The following is a 7,979-nucleotide window of genomic DNA, read 5'->3' on the forward strand; positions in this document are numbered from 1 at the left end:
AGCTTAGGTAGAAAAAACACAGTGGAAGTGCTACAATCATTTTATCATTCAGCTAATATGAATATGACATTTTTTTTGGCTCATTTCTTCTGCATTCACGATACATTTTAATTTGCCTAAAGTAAAGGACACATTAAAGTCCAAGCAGCTTGTTGACAGTGAGGCCTCCTCACATGTGATCATATGGGCTGAAGATTCAAATCCAAAAATAATATTTTGTTCTAACTTTGACCTCATGAGTTTTTGTTCAAGATTACAGTTGATAGTTTCCACGATTTGCAGGAACTATTATCTGCTTGTTTTTGAGTTTGTAATTGTTACGGCTGCTGCCTTTCTGCTCGTCTTCTGTCTTATATGTAAATAACCTGTGCGGGTGCCCTCACGTCATTGGCTGCCATCTCCTGGTCCGCCTTCCGAAGATTGTGATTGGAGCACGCCGGGCCCGACGCACTCCAATCGCAGCACACAGCCGTCACGCACCTGCTGGAGATGCCTTCAAAGCATTGATTGACGATCACTCTGCAGGCTCTACTGTGTGAGCGGATGCCTCTCGCTAGTTGCTAGTTTGTGTGCAAATTTGTTATACAGTAGGTTAACTTGTGTGGTCCGTGTTGATCAGTATTATTGCGATTAGAAGAGTCTCGATTAGTTTAGTGTTGTGTGACTGTTGTACTCTGACTCAGCTGTGTTTTCTTACAGCTTCCTGAATTTAGACTGTACCACTTTGACAGTGAGGGTTTTAGTTGCTATTTAGTTCGTTATTATCTATTTCTTTGTAGGTAAACAGGCTCCCTTTGTTAGAGTCCTCCTTTTGTTTGTTCAGGCTTCGTGCCTTCCATTTTTTTTCACCCTGTTATATAATAAAACTACTTATAATTATTACAAATTCCAATCTGGTGTATGTTGTTTTCCTCTACCCTAGAGGGGGACGTAACAGTAATAAATCCCAAAAATATATATGTTTACATTATTAACATTATATGTGTTACAATACCTTGTGTTCTACTGTTTCTGCAACTACAAGTACACAATAACACACATTTAAGATGTGCTAAACCAGCTTCTTACTGCAGACTCCAGCTCTTAGAAATGTGAAATAAATATTCCTCACTGTCTTCATGAAACAGATTACTCTACCTCCATTTGATGCATCTGACTTCTGTTTGATTTTGGAAGGACGAAAAACAGGAGGAGGAGGTTTGTTTTTAAAGACGACAGCTGTCAGAATTTTACCTGAAAAGCTTTTCAGGTTTAAACAACAATTCACCAACACGAAAACAAAGAAATCAATTAAACAAAATAAGTCAACAAAAATCATATTTTTTCTTCAAGAGCCTCCTGCATAGCCATGGCAACTGATGCCTTCTGCAGCTCCTTTGACAGCCGAGTCCCCGCCTTGGAAACTTGACATGGGAAAAAACGTAGACTGTTGGTGCGCCTGTAAGGTGGGGGGGGGTCGTACCTGTGTCTGGATGCGGTTCAGCCCTCTGAACCACAGGATCTGGCCTCTCCGCAGCTCCATCTCAGCGTGGTCGATCTCGTCCGCTCCCTCCGTCATCTCCTCATCCTTGATCTCCTCCTTCGTTGTGCCGTGCCCCGCCTCCATCAGGAACTTCAGATGGTGAGTGGGGATGGCAGAGATCAGCTGAAAAAATAAAACGTCATTTTTTAAAACCGCCTCCGCTGATTTAAAAAAAACAACTGTCATTTTAATGGTATTTAAGTCCCACTCAGCCTTTGAAAGATTTAGGAATATACAGTTATAATAAAGAACCTGCGAATAAACGAGTGTGGAGTTTGAACATTTTGTTGTTTTACCAAAGTGATGCTAACAAGTGCATTATGGCTTAATGTAGGATCAAGTTTTTTTGACTCATTAAGGGATTATAAATCAGGATATCTTTGTACACTTTGTGTCTGTACATCACATTGTGTAACGTGTATTGTTGCTCTGATTATTCCTTGTTCATTGTTCAAATAAAAAAAGAAAGGAGAGAGTCACACCCAGCCTCCTGCTGCAGCTGCACATTTTTACATCTGTCACTTTCCTTCTGCTAGAAACCAAAGTGGTCTAAAATAAATCACAGCCTCAGATCAGCGTGTTTCTGTCAGCATCTTCCCGCCTCTCTGTTCTCTGCCCTCCAACTGAACCCACCAGGCTTCCTGCGACTCAACTTTAGTTCCTTTCTGCTCAATGTATGCTTTCTAAGCCTGTGTGTATCCACAGAGGGACTGACACGCTGGGTTTGTTTTCCCTCGGCGCTCGTAAACAGGCGCTGCTTTCATGTGCCGCGCTCATTACCATGGCGATGGTTGGGATGGCAACGCTGCAGCAGCAAGAAGTGTGACAGACCTCAAATATCCACCTCTTCATCTTCCTCTCAGTAAAGGTAGCTTATTCTTAAGTTAAGCTAATTTCCCACAGAACAGTGCAGGAATGAGTCCTAAAACCTGGAAATTAGTTAGCATTTGACCATTTCTGGTTCCCTCAGGTGAATCGGTTTTTGACTGCGGTTTTGGTTAGACGCCTGAAGTAAGGTTTGTTGTGAACAAAGGCTAAAGAGATTTATGCGTTGGTTCTACAACTTAAAATATTTAAATATAAAACATTAGCCACCTTTAGCTTAGCGGTGGTGATGTGAAGTTTGTGATCGTGCTGTAGCTTGTTTTCAGCTTTATGTTTTTTATTCCTGGCGATTGCATATACGCTTAAAATCATAAAAGTGGTGTGAATACGTGGAGATGATCCTACTGCTGAACAAAACGTTTAAAAAAAAAACTAAGTTGCCAAAGAGCTTTTTTGTTGTTGCAATAATTCAAAATCGAATTGAAATATCTCATTGCTTTTTTTGTGGGAGCCCATGCAATCAATCTGTAACACCACCTAGTTGAAAAATCGATTCTGATATTTCAATTTGGAGACCGTTTGAAGAGAGACCGTTTTTTTGTCTTAGGAGAAGAGATACAATCATTTTAAAAATAAATAAACTTGTATTTAAATAAATGATTGATTTATGCTGTAATTAGCAGTGTAATAAGCGGGACCATTGGCAATGAGCAGGGGCCTCATTTATAAAGGGATATACGCTCAAAAATTGGCGTACGCCAGTTTCTACGCAATGTTTGCGATTTATAAAATACTAACTTGACGGGGAAACGTGCGGTCCTCCACGCAAACTCTAACCCATGCGTACGCACTAAGCACAAAAACGGGAGAGACAAGAAACTGCGACACCGTTGGCAGAAGGAAGAATGGAGAGAAATATGTGGAAATAATACCATAAATAAAATGTTACCTCTCATTTATCATATATGAAGAATTCAATTTCACAAATTGTTTAAAGCCAATCTTAACTTAAAATGATTTAACAAACGCCTGTTTGAGGCTCCTCAGTGCACACAAAAACATAACTTAATAAATAAATAAATACGGATATGTTATTTAAAACCACCTCGAATATGTTGTGCTAATGTTATTAAATGTTTTCTCATAAATGATGCGTTAAGCAGGAGGACAGAATTACGTCTAAACTGACGCCGTTTTGCATTTCTATAGGTTGTAGATACAAGCATGGTTTTATATACTATCACGTTTAATCGTGTTTTATGCCGTTTGCTAAGACTTGATAAGTCGCTCGTAAAACACAGGAGGTATGGAAACTAAGATGTGGTAAATTGTACAGCTGATATTACGCAACACATTACGGTAGTTGTATTTCCTTTAACTGGGGGGGGGGGAGGGGTTGTTGAGATGCACAGGCTGCAGCGGAGACGCTGTGCACAGCTGATCGACAGCTGGGACACATACCACCAAATACAAAAACATAATTCAGATCCACTCCGGAGGATTCCCCGATCATTTCTTACAGTTTCTCATCAAGGGGGGGTCTCCTGTCCCGGGTGCAAACACACTGCCTGAGGAAGGCTATGTGTATTTTTTTTGTCATTAACCTTTTTCGGACCACTTATTTATTTACTTTGGTGACGATCCGACCTCCATGCTGCTACTCTGGTTCAAACTGCATCCACCAAACAATATAATTTATCTCGACCTCCCCAAAATAACAAAAATCTGACATGGTGTGAGATGTCTTTTTTAGCTGTTCTGTCGTCATTTCCTGCGATCTTCTTCATGCAGTCAGTCAAAAATGAATGAATGAATGGGCGTTTCTTTGACTATTTATAGGCAAATATGGGCGTTACGTGAAGCCCGCAAAAGCTGCACCGCATTTCGAGTCGATTTTGATTTATAAAGGGAAACCGGCGTAGGAAGTGCCGTACGCACTTTCCTCGCCGGTACGCAATGTTTGGTGAATCGGAAAATGTCGGAAAATATCTGTACCTATTTTTTGGATTTCTACTACGTAAGCAACCTTCCCACGTGAATCCTACGCATGGCGATATAAATGAGGCCCCAGGTCATTATTGCATAAGGAACAACTACAGGGTCGGAGTTCCTTTCCCAATAAATAACTGCCCACTGCGCATTCACTTTACTGATCCTCTGGTTGTGGTTCTGGTCTCACCTGTCCCCACAGCAGCTCTCCGACTCCGATGAACACACACCACAGCCACTGGTCGATGGTCAGCGCCGTGCAGGAGAACGGCTTCCCTCCGAACTGAACGATGACGATCTGAGGAGCAACAGAAACATATTGTGTGAGCTGAGCGCTGCTTCAGTCTTAAAGGATTACTCTTCTGTATTTGTCTTATAGTCAGAGAATCCTTTATGGAAACCAAAACTAACAATGAATTGATCCACTAACAAGTACTGTCTAATATATCTGCTCCTCTCTGCCATAGAGCTCTATGTATGTCCACAATTATTATAGGAATAATTCACTGCCTACATTTTTGTTTTTATCAATTATACTTCAAATTTTAGTTCTTTTTCTCACACTCTAAGAGATAATTGAGCCTTCTATATGAATAATCTTTGAGCTTTTTTTAAGATGTATTTCCTCAGTTGGAAACAAAGGACTGCACCAAACGTGTCGGAACAAAGACAAGAATATCTATCCTGAGTTTCAAACTTACAACTTAAAACAGATGGTGACACATCTGGTGCAACATGAATTCAGTTAATAGATCATATACTAAACAATGACCTTATTACTTAGAAATGACCCCTTCATATAAATGCTCTAATGAAAAGCCTGCTGTATGTATCTCAAAAGAAACAGTATGCAGTTATTGAATGACTGCAATAGCTGATGGTGTTGGTGGTGGAGTTACCTGCAGGATGAAGGTCCCCAGCACCACGCTGCAGAAGATGGGGTTCTTGTAGATGCCCTCGAACACGTTCCTCTCTCCGTGGATCTTCCTGGCGTTGATTTCGTTGAACAGCTGCATCATGACGAACACATTGAACACAATGGTGTAATGCTCCGAGGGCGGCGCGTGCAGGGGACTGTTGCGTCCGCTATCGATGTTGAAGATTGTCTCGCCTAAGAAACACAAAATAAATATCTTAATACACCGTAATTTTCGGACTATAAGCCGCACCTGAATATAAACCGCAGCAGCGGCATACCCAGGGTATATGCAGGAATCCTGAAGTCAAATTTAATACCTTTTAAGACCTTTTTTAAGACCCTTTCCATACATTTTAAGACCTCATCGCAACTTTGAGTTCTAACCGGTTACATTGGCAACACACTTTACTATATTGATTGTAAGATAGCAAAACTAAACAGAGTGCAGACAGACTACTGAAGCCTCCTTTCCACATGAACTTCAACCTCTCTGTGAAGGTCAGGTTTAATGCAGAATGCTGCTTTTTTGCTTCTGTAGACTCTGTGCTCTTTCATTCCAGTAAAACTCCTCAGAAACCATTAGAAACCAGTATTTGACCAATAAACAAAACAATTGACAAAACTTTGAACTATGAAATATGTTAAACTTGGTGAGCTTCAGCGGGGTAATGCCATATAGGAGCTCCCTCACAAATACCCAGGGGTTAAATTGGGCTGGGGCTGTCCGGGGCTAAGCCCTGGCACATAGGACGATGCTCTGACGTCATCACCCTCACACATTTGTCATATGTTTACAAAAAAGGATATATATGTTAAGACTTTTCTCGTTCTTAATATAGACTATATTTAGGGTCTATATGTGTTGACTTTACTTTAAAATAGCAGATCTCTGTGACCGGATATAGTTTGGCTTAGACCCCGGCCCCACAGGACGCATACGGTAAAACGCATACGACAAGCGCAAAAAAAGGCTTCCGTTCACACGCATTCGATTCATTAACGTGTCCGTTCACACTAGACCGCTGGAAATGCTGGAAACGATTTAGTACATAATGTCAGGCCTGTAAGTGGCGCTGCTGCCGCCCGAAATACACCAAAAGCAGCGAAGAAGGGCATGGTTGCCCTTCTGTTTATTCTCCGCGGTGGACGGCGTGTTCTACTGCTGTATCTCTCAGGTAGTCCACCAGCAGATGAAAAACACCCACCTCTCCGCCTCTTCCAAGGAACGAGGGGACCGTGCGGCAGTTTCCGTAAAAAAAATGTTCCGCCGGTCAACATGCCCGTTAAAGTTTAAATCTTCCATACAAAATTAGAAAAGTGCCGGTCAGAGGTCTTCTTTGGTATTTATTGAGCTTTTAAAACAAATTGATAACGACTCTGTTCTCTGTATAGATTATAAAGCGAATATTAATAAACGGCTGGGGGACTGCCCCCTCTCTATTTCCCCCCTCTTCTGACAAGCCGCCAGCAGCAGCAGGCAGAACGTGGGGACGAGGGAGGCGGGATATACAGTGTTAGCTCAAGAAATGAATCATATAGGGCAACCACAGAGCGTTGGACCCCCAGAGCAGTGCGTATGCCGGTCTAACGACACTTGGGACCGTTACCGGAGCGATTTATTCCCCCCCCCGCCACACACAGAGCGGCAAGCGCAAAACGAAACTTAAAAAATAAGCAGGCATCTTACGGCGCGCTAATGCATGGGGTGACCGCCTCTGTGGGGTTTCCCCGGACATGATCGTTCAGTAAATTAAAGGTGTTCATGTTGTCGTTGCTGTGAACCATTCTTAATACCTTTGGAAAATGGCCGTTAATACTTTTTAAAGCCTTAATTTCGCTAAATTGATTTTTTATCAACTTTTAATACTTTCTAAGGACCCCGCGGACACGCTGATACCACCTCCGGTTCCACCTTTTACTTTTGCGCGCTGACCTGTCCCACTCTTTTCCGGCCTCCAGCTTGTTCCTGCTGGAACCCAGCCGCTTAAAGGTGGGGTCCGCGGACACGGCATAGAGCCCCATAGAGTTAAAGGGTTGGCCGTTAGCTGTAAAAATCCCAATAGATTACCGCACCGTTAATAAAGCCGCAGCGTCGAAAAATAGGGAAAGAGGAGCGGCTATAGTCCCGAAAATTAGCGGACATGATATATTTCAACATATGCGACTCCAGATTTTTGAAGGACTGAACAATAAAATCCACAGGCAAATATTTTACAAATGGGGAAGGACGATGGATTTCAAGAACGTGCAATTATGAAGGATTTTTCAGTGTAAATAAATAATATACAAATCAGTCAATCCAAAAACACGATTTTTGCCTCAAATGTGGTAGGTTTGTTTAATTACCGCGAAAGAGCAGGGTGAAGATGATGGTGAGCTGGTACACGGCGTGGCCCAGGATGTTCTTCATACATGGCCTGGAGATCAGAGGCTTGTTTGCGGCCGTACGGTTTTACGTTAACGGCAGATGACTCGCCAGGGCGAGCTCCGTGGCCCAAGCCCAGAGAAGCCAGAGTGTCCCATGATGCAGGTTCACCCAGAGCATCTGGACCGGCCTTCAGAGGGAGTCCTGCACCGAGGGGGAGGAGGAGGAGGAGGAAGAGAGGTAGTGGGTTTCATTTACAGGAATAGTGGAAATAACCAACAGCACAACGTCCATCTCTTCACATTTTGAGAAATACAGATTTTCATCATCATTTCCAAACTCACACAAATATTGACCTC

The 7,979-nt window shown here is 42.4% G+C and overlaps 1 pseudogene; it reads right to left on the reverse strand.

Annotated features, from left to right (window-relative positions):
• Positions 1 to 7,979, reverse strand: part of LOC104951850 (plasma membrane calcium-transporting ATPase 1-like) — a 23,241-nt pseudogene that overhangs the window by 8,984 nt on the left and 6,278 nt on the right.

Source organism: Notothenia coriiceps, unplaced genomic scaffold, assembly GCF_000735185.1.
Source record: "Notothenia coriiceps isolate Sejong01 unplaced genomic scaffold, NC01 NC01_scaffold00019314, whole genome shotgun sequence".
NCBI classification, from domain to species: Eukaryota; Metazoa; Chordata; class Actinopteri; order Perciformes; family Nototheniidae; genus Notothenia; species Notothenia coriiceps.